The sequence below is a fragment of the Dryobates pubescens genome, chromosome 33 (assembly GCF_014839835.1).
Source record: "Dryobates pubescens isolate bDryPub1 chromosome 33, bDryPub1.pri, whole genome shotgun sequence".
Classification (NCBI taxonomy): Eukaryota; Metazoa; Chordata; class Aves; order Piciformes; family Picidae; genus Dryobates; species Dryobates pubescens.
Genome location: NC_071644.1, coordinates 775,841 through 790,434, shown reverse-complemented (window position 1 = coordinate 790,434; position 14,594 = coordinate 775,841).

Below are 14,594 nucleotides of genomic sequence, written 5' to 3'. Positions count from 1 at the left end.
GCCTCTTTCCCGGCCCCGCTCTCTGCCTACGTCCCGAATCCAAGCCCCGTGTCCCGGCCCCGCTCCCTGCGGACACCTGCTCCGTGTCCCGGCCCCGCTCCCTGCCTCTATCCTGTCCCGGCCCCGCTCCCTGCCTCTCTCCCGGACACCAGCCCCGTGTCCCGGCCCCGCTCTCTGTGGACACCAGCCCCGTGTCCCGGCCCCGCTCCCTGCCTCTCTCCCGGACACCAGCCCCGTGTCCCGGCCCCACTCCCTGCCTCTCTCCCGGACACCAGCCCCGTGTCCCGGCCCCGCTCCCTGCCTCTCTCCCGGACACCAGCCCCGTGTCCCGGCCCCGCTCCCTGCCTCTATCCCGGACACCAGCCCCGTGTCCCGGCCCCGCTCCCTGCCTCTCTCCCGGACACCAGCCCCGTGTCCCGGCCCCGCTCCCTGCCTCTATCCCGGACACCAGCCCCGTGTCCCGGCCCCGCTCCCTGCCTCTCTCCCGGACACCTGCTCCGTGTCCCGGCCCCGCTCCCTGCCTCTCTCCCGGACACCAGCCCCGTGTCCCGGCCCCGCTCCCTGCCTCTCTCCCGGACACCAGCTCCGTGTCCCGGCCCCGCTCTCTGCCTCTCTCCCGGACACCAGCCCCGTGTCCCGGCCCCGCTCCCTGCCTCTATCCCGGACACCAGCCCCGTGTCCCGGCCCCGCTCCCTGCCTCTATCCCGGACACCAGCCCCGTGTCCCGGCCCCGCTCCCTGCCTCTCTCCCGGACACCAGCCCCGTGTCCCGGCCCCGCTCCCTGCCTCTATCCCGGACACCAGCCCCGTGTCCCGGCCCCGCTCCCTGCCTCTATCCCGGACACCAGCCCCGTGTCCCGGCCCCGCTCCCTGCCTCTCTCCCGGACACCTGCTCCGTGTCCCGGCCCCGCTCTCTGCCTCTCTCCCGGACATCAGCTCCGTGTCCCGGCCCCGCTCCCTGCCTCTATCCCGGACACCAGCTCCGTGTCCCGGCCCCGCTCCCTGCCTCTATCCCGGACACCAGCCCCATGTCCCGGCCTCACTTCATGCTGCCTGCAGCCTGGAGGGGACCCCGCGGCTCAGCCCCGCTCCCTGCCGCCGCCAAGCAGCTCGGAGCTGCTCCTGTGACGGTTCCACTCTTTCCAAGCCCGGGAAACCCTGATGCCCCTTCCCTTGGATCTGTATTTCCCCCACTGCGTTTCCCTCCCACTTCCCCTCTGCTCCGGTTCCATCTATCAAACTCGGCTCAGCTCCTCTGCATTGTTGTGCCTTTATTTGCTCCAAGGGAACTGTTTGAACCTCGGCACGGCCACCCCCGGCCCCTGCTGAGCAGGGAAGGGCAGGACAGCATCTTGACACACTTAGAATCACAGAGCTGGCAGGGCTGGAAGGGACCCCAAGGCTCAGCCAGCTCCAACCCCCTGCCATGGGCAGGGACACCTCACACCACAGCAGGTTGCTCACAGCCACCTCCAGCCTGGCTGCAAACACCTCCAGGCAGGAGGCTTCCACCACCTCCCTGGGCAGCCTGTGCCAGGCTCTCACCACCCTCATGGGCAACAATTTCTTCCTAAGATCTGATCTTGCACATGCAAATTAAACTACGAAGGATAGATGAGAGGAGACAGCAGCACAGCTCTGGCATTGAAGCCTTGCAGCTGGTAGCTCAGTAAGGACCCAAGGCAGAGGGACACTCTTGGTACATTCTGCATCTCTGAGCATTGCCCCAGTGAAAGAGATCTGATGGGGACAGGCTGAGGGAGCTGGGGGTGTGCAGCCTGGAGAAGAGGAGGCTCAGGGGGGACCTTAGCAGACTCTACAGCTACCTGAAGGGAAGTGGTAGTAAGGTGGGGGTCAGGCTCTCCTCTCAGGCAACTTGTGGTGAGAGGGCATGGCCTGAAGCTGTGCCAGGGGAGGCTTGGGTTGGATGCTGGGAAGCAATTCCCCAGGGAAAGGGCAATTAGACCCTGGGATGTGCTGCCCAGGGAGGTGGTGGAGTCACTGCCCCTGGAGGTGTTCAAGGCAAGGCTGGATGTGGCCCTTGGTGCCATGGCCTGGTGGATGTGGTGGTGCTGGCTCAGGGGCTGGGCTGGATGGTCTCAGAGCTCTGTTCCAGCCTCAACAGTTCTGTGGTTCTGTGACTCTCAGCACTGCCATGGCCATGGCTCTGAGCACTCATCCAGCATGCCCAGAGGCCCACAGGTGCTGCTCTGCAGTCAGGCTCAGGCCAGCTGCAGGATTTGCTGGAGTGCCCTGAGCCAGGGTTAGGCTAATAGTGAAGCTGAGGCCTTGGCCATGTTGGTGTGCAGAGAGAGCTTCCCTGCTGCACATGGCCCTGGGCCCCCTCCTGTGTCTGACTGACAGAGGTTTAACAGGGGGGAAGACAGGGGGCACCGAGGTAACCTTTCCTGTGATCTCCTGGCCCTGTCCCTCCCTCCTGACCCCCAGCCCTCAGCTATTGATAGACATTGATCAGATCCCTCTCAGCCTTCTCCTCTCCACACTAACCACCCCCAGGGCTCTCAGCCTCTCCTCCCCAGGCAGTGCTGCAGTCCCTTAGCAGCCTTGCAGCCTCCCTTGGCCTCTCTGCAGCAGCTCCCTGTCCCTCCTGAGCTGGGGAGCCCAGGGCTGGATGCAATCTTCCAGGGGAGGTCTCAGCAGGGCAGAGCAGAGGGGGAGCAGAACCTCCCTGGCTCTGCTGCCACACTCTGCTGAGTGCCCCCCAGGACCCCCTTGGCCTCCTGGCCCCCAGGGCTCATTGCTGTCCCATGCAGAGCTTGCTGCCCCCCAGCACCCCCAGGTCCCTCTCCCCAGGGCTGCTCTGCAGCAGATCTCCTCCAGCCTCAACTGCTGCAGTTTGTTCTTCCTGCCCAGCTGCAGGACTCTGAAGTTCTCTCTGAGAGAGAGGGGAGAGGAGAGGGAACACTGAGATCTACTGTCCTGGGGCTTCTGTTTTTGTAACTGTTTGGGCAGACTTGCTCCAATGTGCAGGATGCTTGTGGCAAGCACAGCAAATGGTGTCAGGGGTAAGCAGCATCAGGAGAGCTCGAGGCAAGCAACAGTCCTGATGAGCAGGGCTCAGAGAGCACAGCTGGGGAAAAACAGCAAAGAAAGGAACTCTGATCCCCTCCTGCTGGCTCCTGACGCTGCCCTGTTCATGGACTCACAGAACAAGTTGGGAGACACCTCCAAGCTCCTCCAGTCCCACCCTCCACCCAGCACCACCAGCTCAGCACCCAGCCTTGCAGGGCCACCCAAGGGCAGGTCACACAGAAACACATCCTGGTGAGTTCACAACCCCCCTGGGCAGCCTGCTCCAGGCTCCAGCAGCCTCACACCAAAGAAGTTTCTCCTCCTGTTGATGTGGAACCTTTTGTGTTCCAGTTTGTGTCCATTGTACTTTGTCTTATTCCTGCACACCACCCACAAGAGCCTTGGCCCCCTCCACTAGCCCCCACCCCTCAGCTATTGATAGCCACTGATCAGATCCCTCTCAGCCTTCTCTCCACACAGCCCCAGGGCTCTCAGTCTCTCTTCCCAGGGGAGATGCCAAGTCCCCAAATCATCCTCCTGGCTCTCCCTTGGCCTCTCCCCAGCAGGTCTCTGTCTCTCTTGAGCTGGGGAGCCCAGAGCTGGACACAGGATTGCAGCTGTGGCCTTCCTGTCCTCCAAACACAGCATGGGGAGAACTTCAGCAGGTGACACAAACATAAATCTTAGCCATCCACAGCTTGGAGGTGCCATGGTCCTTCTGACAGCTGTGACAAAGCCACCACAACCACCCCCGCTCTGGGGGTCCCACCTCTGGGGGTCCCCCCTCTGGGGTGCTGCAGGACACTGGACATGCTGGGGAGGTGACACAGTGACCAATAAAAGTTAACTTTCTGTTGGTGTCAAAGCACAGCTCCCTGGGCAGCTACAAGAGCCCTGAGAGAAGCACAGGGATGGAGCAGCAGTGTGAGGAAAACCTTCCTGGCAGCTCCAGAGAGTTCTGCCAGACTGCATCATTGCCATTATTGCCACTGCTGAGCCAGCAGCCCAGAGAGCCAAGCAGAGCCTGGGCTGCAGCAAGAGAAGTGTGGCCAGCAGGGCCAGGGAGGGGATTCTGCCCCTCTGCTCCACTCTGCTGAGACCTCCCCTGCAGCTCTGGGTCCAGGTCTGGAGCCTCTGTGCCAGGAAGGCTCTGGAGGTGCTGGAAGGTGTCCAGAGAAGGGCCACGAGGAGGAGCAGAGGGCTGGAGCTGCTGTGAGCACAGCCTGAGAGAGTTGGGGTTGTGCAGGCTGGAGAGGAGAAGGCTCCCAGGAGACCTCATTGTGGCCTCCCAGGATCTGCAGGGGGCTGCAAGAAAGCTGGGGAGGGACTTCTGAGGGTGTCAGGGAGGGATAGGACTGGGGGGGATGGAGCAAAACTAGAAGTGGGGAGATTGAGATTGGATGTGAGGGAGAAGTTGTTGCCCAGGAGGGTGGTGAGAGCCTGGCACAGGCTGCCCAGGGAGGTGGTGGCAGCCTCCTGCCTGGAGGTGTTTGCAGCCAGGCTGGAGGTGGCTGTGAGCAACCTGCTGTGGTGTGAGGTGTCCCTGCCCATGGCAGGGGGTTGGAGCTGGCTGAGCCTTGAGCTCCCTTCCAAGCCTGACAGCTCTGTGATTCTTTGCTGCCACAGCCTGGAATTCTTCCCAAATCCCTCCCTGCTGTGGTGATTCAGTACCAAGAGGGAAGCTGTGCCCTGGTGAGTGCTTGGTGAGTGATTTGTGAAGCAGCAGGGATGGCTTCCTAACAGAGATGGATGTTTGCAGAGCAGGAAAGCTCAGAGACAAAAGGAGGATTTTGTGCCCAGGGTGCAGCAGAGTGCTGGGTAGATAAATGCCCAGCTCCAGGTGCAGCTGCTTCCCAGGGTGGGTGGTTAAACACTGGAGCAGTTGCACAGCAGGCTGGGTGGCTGCTGCTTAGCAGACTGCCTGAGTTATCTTCCTTAGGCACACACTTGGCAGCCACTGCCCCAAGCACTCCAGCTGAGCTCTTCCTCAACACAGCCATGTCCTGACAGACTGCCCTGAGCTGCCCCACTGGGGAGCTCCCAGCCCTCTGCAGCCTGGCAGATGTGATGCCCAGCTGCAAGAAAGGCCAGGAGGAGGACCTGAGGCTGAGCTGTCAGCCTGAGCAATGCTGGGGAAGGTCATGGAGCTCATCACCATGAGTGTCACTTGGCAGTGGGATTGAGGGCACCCCCAGCAGTGTGCAGCAGCAGCAGGCTGAGTGGTGCTGTCCCTGTGCCAGAGGGACAGGAGGGCAGCCACAGGCACCTGGGCAGGCTGCAGAGGTGGTGCCCAGGTGACCCTCAGGAGCTCCAGCAAGAGCAAGTGCAGGTCCTGCAGCTGGGCTGAACAATCCTCACTGTCAGCACAGGCTGGGGGAGCAGGGGATGGAAAGCAGCCCTGAGGAGAAGGACTTGGGGGTGCTGGGGGGGAGAAGCTGGCCAGGAGCAGGCAGGGTGAGATGCAGCACAGGAGGCCAAGGGCAGCCTGGGCTGCATCCAGAGCAGTGTGGCCAGAGCTGGAGAGAGAGGATCCTGCCCCTCTGCTCTGCTCTCTCAGACCTCACCTGCAGGCCTGGGGCCAGCTCTGCAGCCCCAACACAGGAAGGACCTGGAGCTGGTGGAGAGGGTCCAGAGGAGGCCACAAAGATGCTCAGGGGTTGGAGCAGCTCTGCTGTGGGCACAGGCTGAGGGAGCTGGGGGTGTTCAGCCTGGAGAAGAGAAGGCTCCAGGGAGACCTCAGAGCAACCTTCCAGGACCTGAAGGGGCTGCAAGAAGGCTGCAGAGGGACTGCTGGCAAAGGGCTGCAGGGCCAGCCCCAGGGCCAATGGCTTCAAAGCAGAGCAGAGCAGATTGAGATTGGCTGTGAGGAACAAGTTCTGCCCCAGGAGGCTGCTGGAACCCTGCAGCAGGTTGCCCAGGGAGGTGGTTGGGCTCCTTCCCTGGAGCTATTGAAGGGGAGGCTGGAGAGGGCTGTGGGCAACCTGCTGCAGGGGAGGATGTCCCTGCTGAGTGCAGGGGCTGGAGTGGCTGAGCTGGGGAGCTCCCTCCCAGCCCAGGTGATTCTGTGATTCATCTTGCAGCATGTGCAGCACAAGCAGGTGCTCTGCATGGGTTCATGCAGGGCAGGTCCTGCTTGGCAAACCTCACCTCCCTCTCTGAGCAGGTGTCCCTCTGAGGGAAGGCTGTGGGTGCTTCTATCTGGACTTTAGCAAAGCCTTTGACACTGCCTCCCACAGCATCCTCCTGCAGAGGCTGGCTGCTCATGGCTGGCTGGGTGGACACTTCCCTGGCTGAAAACCAAGCTGATGGCCAGGCCCAAGGAGTGGTGGTGAAAGAGATTGGTGGGCAGACACAGGTGGTGCTGCTCAGGGCTCAGTTCTGGGGCCAGTCTTGTTTAATACCTTCACCAGCACCAAGCCATGGCCCTAAGCCCCAGGCCCACAGCTGCTGGAACCCCCCCAGGGCTGGGCACTGCAGCACTGCCCTGGGCAGACCATTCCAGGGCTGAGATCCCTGCCAGGGCAGAAACCTTTCCTGGTTCCAGCCTGAGCCTCCCCTGGGGCAGCTTGGAACCATTGCCTCTGCTCCTGGCCCTGGGCACCAAGGAGCAGAGGCTGCCCCCTCCTCACCCCAACCTCCCTGCAGGGAGCTGCAGAGAGCAAGGAGGTCTCCCTCAGCCTCCTCTCCTCCAGCCTCAACCCCCCCAGCTCCCTCAGCCCTCCTCCAGCCCAGGGGCTCCAGGCCCTTCTATTGTGGCTCAAATCCAGGCAAGACCTGAGGCAAGCAGGGAAAATGCCCCAAGAAGTTGGACATTTGGGGCTAATTTTGAAGTGAAGCCTTAGCTGGGGAAAGGAAATTTCCAAGAGCTTGTGCTGGACAAAACCAAAGTGCCAGGGGCTGGGGGCAGGTTGGATGGGGCTGGGGGCAGGTTGGATGGGGCTGGTCTGCTGCCTGGGTGGTGCTCTCCCTCCTGCCAGGGGCAAGGATCCAGAAGGAGTGGCCAGCAAACAGTGAGCTCACAGGGGTGTGCTTGTCCTTGGGGTAATACTTTAACCAGCCCAGGGTCAGCCCCGGTGCCACTCCTGACGTGATTTGCTTTACAGGCACTGAACAGCCTATAAACCCCACGGGCTGCTCTCAGCCTCACACAATCACTACCACTGCAAAACACCTTCAGGATCATTGTGGTCAACCATTACCTAACCCTGCCAGGGCCATTGCTAAACCATATCCTTGAGCTCTGCATCCACAGAATCACACAATCACAGCGTAAGCACCCAGTGCAGCCTGTGACCTAACCCACCCAGAGCTGCACCCTGCCACCAGCACGGTCAGAGTGCCATGGAATCAGCCAGGCTTGGAAGGGACCCCAGGGGTCAGCCAGTTCCAACCCCCCTGCCATGGGCAGGGACACCCCACACTAGAGCAGGCTGCCCAGAGCCTCATCCAGCCTGGCCTTAAACACCTCCAGGCACAGGGCCTCAACCACCTCCCTGGACAACCCATCCCAGGGCTTCACCACTCTCATGGGGAAGAACTTCCTCCTCCCCTCCAGCCTGAATCTCCCCACCCCCAGCTTCATTCCATCCCCCCCAGTCCTATCACTGCCTGAGACCCTGAGCAGTCCCTCCCCAGCCTTCTTGGAGCCCCCTGCAGATCCTGGAAGGCCACAATGAGGTCACCTCAGAGCCTTCTCTTCTCCAGACTGAACAGCCCCAACTCCTTCAGGCTGTGCTCACAGCAGACAGCTCCAGCCCTCTGCTCATCCTCCTGGCCCTGCTCTGGACACCTTCCAGCACCTCCAGATCCCTCTTGCCATAGGGGCTCCAGAGCTGGAGGCAGTACTCCAGGTGGGGTCTCACAGAGCTGAGCAGAGGGGGAGAATCCCCTCCCTGGCCCTGCTGGCCACACTTCTCTTGCTGCAGCCCAGGCTCTGCTTGGCTCTCTGGGCTGCAAGTGCACACTGAGAGCTCCTGGTGAGCTTCTCCTCCCCCAGCACCCCCAAGGCTCTCTCCTCAGGGCTGCTTTCCAGCCAGTCCCTGCCCAGCCTGGAGTTGTGCCTGGCATTGCCTCCCCCCAGCTGCAGGACCCTGCCCTTGGCCTTGTTGACCCTCCTGAGGTTGGCTTGTGCCCAGCTCTGCAGCCTGCCCAGGTCTCTCTGGATGGATCCTTCCCTCCAGCTGTCTGCTGCCCCACACAGCTTGGTGCCATCAGCAACCCTGCTGAGGCTGCACTCAGTGCCACTGTCCCTGGCACCCACAGAGATGTTGAAGCAGCCTGGGCCCAGGAGTGATCCCTGAGGGACTCTGCTTGTCCCTGGCCTCCCTGGGCCATGGACCCATGGACAGCCACCAATTGCCACATCCCAGCTGTTCTCAAAGCCCCCCAGGGGTGGCCACTCCACCACCTCCCTGGGCAGTCCATCCCAGTGCCCAGTCAGCCTTTCCATGAGGAATTGCTTCCTGACCTCCAACCTGAACCTCCCCTGGTGCAGCTTCAGGCCATGCCCTCTTGTCCTGGCACCAGCTGCCTGGAGCAGAGCCTGACCCCCACCACAGCTTCCTTTTAGGTAGCTGTGGAGTGTGATAAGGTCCTCTCCAAGTCTCTTCTTCTCCAGGCTGAACTCCCCCACAGCTTCCCCAGCCTCTCCCCATCACTTTCCCTCCAGCCCCCTCCCCAGGCTGGTTGCCTGGACCTCTCTGGACCTGCTCCAGCACCTCAAGATCCTTCCTGCAGTGAGAGCCCAGAGCTGCAGACAGTGCTCCAGGTGAGGCCTCACCAGTGCTGAGCACAGGGCAGAATTGCATCCCCAGTCCTGCTGCCAGACCGTTCCTGATCCAGGCCAGGGTGCCCTTGGCCTGCCCTGCCCCCTGGGCACACTGCTGGCTCCTGTCCTCCAGCACTGCCAGGTCCCTTTCTGCCAGCTGCTCTCCAGCTGCTCTCCAGCTGCTCACCCCCAGGCTGCAGCCTGCCCTTGGCCTTGTTGAGCCTCACCCCACTGGCCTCAGCCATGGCCCCAGCCTGGCCTTTAGCTCCTCCCTGAGTGGGGATCCAAGCCCTGCCCTGGGCAGCCTGGTCCAGCCTTGGAGAAGCCTTTTGGTGGGGAAGTGTTTCCTGCTGGCCAACCTGAGCCTCTGCTGCCATGCTTCACACCCAGTGCTGTGTGTGGCTGCTGTGGGCTCTGAGTGGCAAGGGAGGGGCTGAGGTGGAAGGAGCCTTGGGTCTCCCTGGGCACTTCTCCTGGTGTTCTTCAGGGTCCTGAAAGCCCAATGCATTGTGCTCCTCTGCCTGGAGCGTTTCCACAGCTGGACACTGGAGTCAGAGTTGATGCTGCAGCTTGGGGTTTCCTCTGTGTGTGCTTCCAGGCTGCTTTGAGCAGATCAGCATCTTGCTGCTCTCCCAGCAGGTGAAGCTGATGCACTGCATCCCAACCTTCAGCAGGGACCACACCACAGCCTGGCTCTGCCCACGGCTGCAGGCCTGCATCTAGCTGTGATCCAGCTCATAGATCCATAGTTTGGGTTGGGAGGAACCTCAAGGCTCAGCCAGCTCCAAGCCCCTGCCATGGGCAGGGACACCTCCCCCCAGCCCAGGCTGCTCAGGGCCTCATCCAGCCTGGCCCTGAACGCCCCCAGGCAGGGCACAGCCACAGCCTCCCTGGGCAGCCTGTGCCAGAGTCTCCCCAGCCTCACTCTCAACAATTCCTTTCCCATCTCCACTCTCAGTCTCCTCTCTCCCAGCTCAGAGCCATTGTTCCTCCTCCTGGCACTCCCAGCCCTTGTCCAGAGTCCCTCCCCAGCTCTCCTGGAGCCCTTCAGGTACTGGAAGCTGCTCTGAGGTCTCCCTGAACCTTCGATGGTAGGCTGAACAGGAGCCAGCAGTGTGCCCAGGGGGCCAAAAGGGCCAAGGGCATCCTGGCCTGCATCAGGAACAGTGTGGCCAGCAGGAGCAGGGAGGTCATTCTCCCCCTGTACACTGCACTGGTTAGGCCACACCTTGAGTCCTGTGTCCAGTTCTGGGCTCCTCAGGTCAGGAAAGAGGTTGAGCTGCTGGAAGGTGTCCAGAGAAGGGCAACAGAGCTGGGGAGGGGTCTGGAGCACAGCCCTGGGAGGAGAGGCTGAGGGAGCTGGGGTTGCTTAGCCTGCAGAAGAGGAGGCTCAGGGGAGACCTTCTTGCTCTCTGCAACTCCCTGAAGGGAGGTTGGAGCCAGGTGGGGGTTGGTCTCTTCTCCCAGGCACCCAGCAGCAGAACAAGAGGACACAGTCTCAAGCTGTGTCAGGGGAGGTTCAGGCTGGAGGTGAGGAAGAAATTCTACACAGAGAGAGAGATTGGCCACTGGGATGTGCTGCCCAGGGAGGTGGTGGAGTCACCATCACTGGAGGTGTTTAGGAGGAGACTTGATAATGTACTTGGAGCCAGGGTTTAGTTGCTTAGGTGGTGTTGGATGATAGCTTGGACTTGGTGATCTTGAAGGTCTCTTCCAACCTGGTTTATTCTATTCTATTCTAGTCTAGTCTAGTCTAGTCTAGTCTACTCTTCTCTTCCCCAGGCTGCACAGCCCCAGCTCTCAGCCTGCCTTCATAGAAGAGGTTCTCCAACCCTCCAATCATCCTTGTGGCTTTCTCAGCCCCCCCTGCAGCAGCTCCATGCCCTGTGTTGGTGTTGTGGCCTGGATGCAGTGCTCCTCTGACTCCCCTGAGGCTCTCTGTCCCTGTCTGCAGGTGAGACATTTGCTTTAGCAGCTCCCAGAGGCAGCTTTTGTGCATTCACTGCACCAAGTCCATGTGGTGCAGAGCTTAACTGCAAGAGGTGTTTGTGGTGGTTGTGATCAGCTGCTGATCAGCTCACTGAGCCCCCTCTGCCTTCTGCTATTTGCCTCTTGGTGCTCTAAAGCTGCTGCAGGGAGTCCTCTACAGCACAGGCCTTTGATCAGCTGCTGGCTCAGGCTGTAAAGACCCCAAGCAGAGCTCTCATGAATGCAGCCTTCAGGAGCAGCTGTGGTTTGAGTAAGCACACAAGGAGGCAGCAGAGCAGCCCTCCCAGGCTGGATTGCAGGGGTAGGGAAGGCTGCTGGCAGCACAGCTGCTGAGCCTGCTGCTCCTGGGAGCTCTGGCAGGTCCCCAGCACAGCAACTCCTCAGTGGAGAGCAGAGCACCACACAGTGCTGCTCCTTCTGTTAGAGACCAGCACAAAGCTGCTGCCCAAGGGCTGCCCCATGGTGACTGTGAGCCCCTGCAGCATATGGGAGATGTCTGCACAGACTGCTTGGTCACTGCCAGCCTTAGAGGTGTGCTGGCAGCTCACCAGCCTGGGTCTGCCATCCTTGGTGCTGCACCCAGGTGACCCTGCCCAGACCTCTGGGCTGCAAATATTTTGGTGCTTGTGGATATCACAGAACCACAGAAGTGTCTTGGAAGGGAGCTCAAGGCTCAGCCAGCTCCAGCCCCCTGCCATGGGCAGGGACACCTCACACCACAGCAGGTTGCTCACAGCCACCTCCAGCCTGGCTGCAAACACCTCCAGGCAGGAGGCTTCCACCACCTCCCTGGGCAGCCTGTGCCAGGCTCTCACCACCCTCCTGGGGAACAACTTCTTCCTCACATCCAGTCTCAATCTCCCCACTTCTAGTTTTGCTCCATCCCCCCCAGTCCTATCCCTCCCTGACACCCTCAAAAGTCCCTCCCCAGCTTTCTTGCAGCCCCCTGCCGATCCTGGAAGGCCACAATAAGGTTTCCTCAGAGCCTTCTCCTCTCCAGCCTGCACAACCCCAACTCTCTCAGGCTGTGCTCACAGCAGAGCAGCTCCAGCCCTCTGCTCCTCCTATAGGAAGTTTGACTTCCTATAGATCATTTAGGGGAGGAAACAGAGGTAGGGAAAGGGAAGGGCTGATGGAATTTGGATGATAGGAAAACAGAAGGGATTTAAGGGGCTAGGAGAGGCCACTCACACGTGAGCAGCTTGCTGCTTAGTGTAATGCCCTGATCCCCACCAGCACCTCTTCTCTGGCTTCTCATTAAACTCCACTCCCAGCTCTTTTCCTGAGCCAGGCACTGTTCCCCCTGTCTGCAAGGAGGTCTCAGTGCCAGCAGCCAGAGGGGGCCTGTGGGCTGGGGGACTCAGGTGCCAGCAGCTGGAGCCATGCAGCTATGAGAGTCTGTGGCTGTCAGCAAGGAGCTGCCAGGCTGGCTGCCAAGCAGCCTGAGAGGCTTGGGGTGCAGGGCTCTGGGGGTGAGGCAGCTGCAGGACTGGGCTGCCAGAGGCACCAGGGGAGTCCAGGCCAGCTGCTGGAGAGGTCATCCTGAGGGGGTCTGGGGAGAGGTTTGCTCACATGAGGCAGTGGGGGACAGCAAGGATGCAGGGCCAGCTCCTGAGCTGCTGTGCAGCTGCTGCAAACAGAGGCTCAGATTTGCTGCTGCCTGGGCCTGGTGGCATGGACCTGTGGCAGCCTTACCTCTGTTGGGCTTCCAGGCTCTGCTGCTCCCCACAAGAGGCCACAGCAGCCAAAGCAGTCAGGAGGACCTCCAAGGAGGCAGCCAGGATGTGGTGTTGGTGAGTCCAGGATGTCAGGAGATAGCTGGGGTTGAAGTGAATGCTTGAACACAGCCAGGGCAGCCTTTGTTTGCTGAGCATCAGCATGCCTGGGATCAAACAGAGCCCAGGAGATAGGAGCCCTGCCTCCAGCAGTTTATGGCAGGAGTGATGTTTGCCCAGTGTGAAGCAGGGGAAATTGCAGATCCTGTTTCCTGAGGCTGGCTGATCAGACTGGCACCCACCCAGGCCCAGCTGCCAGGCAAAGGTGTCCTCATCTGTGCTGAGGCTTGGTGGGCAAAGGCTGCTTGCACCCAGCCAGGTGGTGCCCAAGTTCTTGGAGCCTCTCCACAGATGTTTGCTTTCCCTTCTCCCAGCCTTTCATCTCCTCCTCAGTAAAAACAACAAAGCCTTTCCAGCAGCAATCAGGGCTGGGGACTGTTGCTGTTTATTGCCTGATAAAGCTCCAATGTCCAACTCTGACGACAGCTCCCAAGGGTGCCCCAGCCCCTGGCCCTCCAGCAGGCTCTGCCAGCTGCTCTGTGCCAGGCAGGCACAGCCACAAGGACCATCCCTGAGCCTGCAGTTCTGGAGTGGGATGTTCCCCCACCTGGCTCTTCGGGGACCCCTCTTCGGTGTCTCTCCAGGACTTGAGTCAGAGGCTGAGCAGAGGAGCTCAGCAGGTCCCCAGCTTGCAGGGTGCCAGCTGAGAGCCTTGAGAGAATCACAGAATCAGCCAGGCTGGAAAAGAGCTCAGAGCTCATCGAGTCCAACCTGTGACCTAATCCCCAACACCTCCTGACAACTAACCCATGGCTCCAAGGGCCACATCCAATCCCCTCCTGAACACCTCCAGGGATGGGGACTCCACCACCTCCCTGGGCAGCACATCCCCAGGGCCAATCTCTCCTGCTGGGAAGAACTTTCTCCTCACCTCCAGCCTAAACTTCCCCTGGCACAGCTTGAGGCTGTGTCCCCTTGTTCTGGTGCTGGCTGCCTGGGAGAAGTCCACAGGCTGTGCCCAGAGGAAAGCAGAGGCAGAGGACTTGCAGAGGGAGGTCAAACACCAGCAGGTGGAAGCAGGCAGACAGCTCCCTGGCTCTGACTCTGGCAGAAGTCTGCAGTAGGATTACTGAGCATTAATGAATTGCTTTAATGCAGCAGGGACTGAAGGGGAGATGCAAGCACCAGCAGGGTGCCTCCCACCCCGGGGTGCCCATCTGGAGCCAGGAGAGTTCACAGGAGCATTAGATCCATGGAACCCTTGAGGCTGGGAGAGGCCTTGGAGCTCCTCAAGCCCAACTGCTCACCCACAGCTCACTGCCACTGCTGCTGAGCCACTGCCACTGCACCACAGCCCTCAGCACCACAGCCCTCAGCACCACAGCCAGGAGGCTCTGAAACACCTCCAGGGCTGGGGACTGCACCACCTCCCTGGGCAGCCTGGCACAGTGCCTGGCAGCCCTTGCTGGGAAGAAATTGTTCCTCATGTCCAACCTGAACCTCCCCTGGCACAGCCTGAGGCTGTTTCCTCTTGCCTGTCACTTGCTGCATGCCAGAAGAGCCCAACCCCCACCTGGCTGCAGCCTCCTCTCAGGGAGCTGCAGAGGGCAATGAGGTCTCCCTCAGCCTCCTCTTCTGAAGACTGCAGGAGTGGTCAGGCACTGGCACAGGCTGCCCAGGGAGGTGATGGAGTCCCCAGCCCTGGAGGTTGAAGAAGCCCATGCCCATGGCACTTGGGGCCATGGTTTGAGGGCCATGGGTTGATGCTTGGACTGGATGACCTCCTGGAGGCACTGCTGACTTAGAAGAATAGTGAAGAGGTGATTGGGAACAGTCAGCAGGGCTTCAGCAAGGGCAAATCCTGCCTGACCAACCTGGTGGCCTTCTCTGCACAGGTGACAACATCAACAGAGGAGGGGCAGCAACTGCTGTGGTTTGCCTGGCCCTGAGCACTGTCCCACACCACAGCCTGGTCCCCAGGCTGGTGACACAGGGGTGTGATGGGTGACCACCAGAGGGATACAGAGCTGG